The following is a 1,095-nucleotide window of genomic DNA, read 5'->3' as shown; positions in this document are numbered from 1 at the left end:
GGAGAAAGGATAGTTTACACCCATTTTTACAAGTTTTCTAAAGCGATTTTATTTATTAATTTTATCTAAATCCTCTCTATTTAAAAATGGCACGCAAGAAACTTTTATGTGTTCTCGCTGTTTCTTGCTTTTGACGTTACGAGTCCAATATCACCAACGGGATCATAATGAAGCAAAAACTTGGCGTGCCCAGATTGCATTAATTAATAAAATGGGTAAATATACCGATGAATGGAGGCTGCTCCAATGATCTTGCCCTTTATATATGTTGTCAAGGGCATGATCCCAAGTAACCTTCAGGTGGTTTTAGCCGTCGCTCGTTATTCGTTAAAAAGTTATTAACGAAAAAAGTAACAAAAAAATAATACCAATGGGGGGTTGGGGGGACGTTGGAGAAAGTATATTAAATTAAATATCTATTAAATCTTTGCCTTACTAAATAGATGAGTCTACAATATACTAAAAAAAAATAGATACTGAAAAGATTAGACAGACCCCTACGCAAGGTAGAAAGTATATTAAATTGAATATTTTTGGGTCTGTCTAATCTTTTCGGTTTCTATTATTTTTGGTATATTATATTTTTAATTTATTAAATTAAATTTTTTTAAAATCATGTATACGTTAGAGATAATACAACTTGGATTTTGTTTGTTTAATTTGATACAATAGTTTTTTTCGGGGTATATTAATTACAAAATAATTTTCCGTGATTGCTATATATTGAAGATAATGCCACTTAGGTTCTTTTTATGATTTAACAACAGTTTTTTTCTTCGAAATCGTATTATATATTTAAGATAATACAAAGGTCTCATTTTTTTCAATCTGATATAATTTTTTTTCGAGCTAAAAACGTTAAAAAATAAACTTGGCGGTATTTTTACATTTTTAATGTCTTTTCCACGGATTTATATAATACTGAGTAAGGAACAATTTGTAATATGAAAGTTAATTCAATCCAATAGTATTATATTGATTCCGACATAAATAAATAAATAAATAAATAAATATATATATGTGTGTGCGTGCGTGCGTGCGTGCGTGCGTGCGTGCGTGCGTGCGTGCGTGCGTGCGTGTGTACCTATATATGTA

The sequence above is a fragment of the Wasmannia auropunctata genome, unplaced genomic scaffold, assembly GCF_000956235.1.
Source record: "Wasmannia auropunctata unplaced genomic scaffold, wasmannia.A_1.0 LD336078.1, whole genome shotgun sequence".
Taxonomy (NCBI): Eukaryota; Metazoa; Arthropoda; class Insecta; order Hymenoptera; family Formicidae; genus Wasmannia; species Wasmannia auropunctata.
This window is presented reverse-complemented; position numbering follows the sequence as displayed.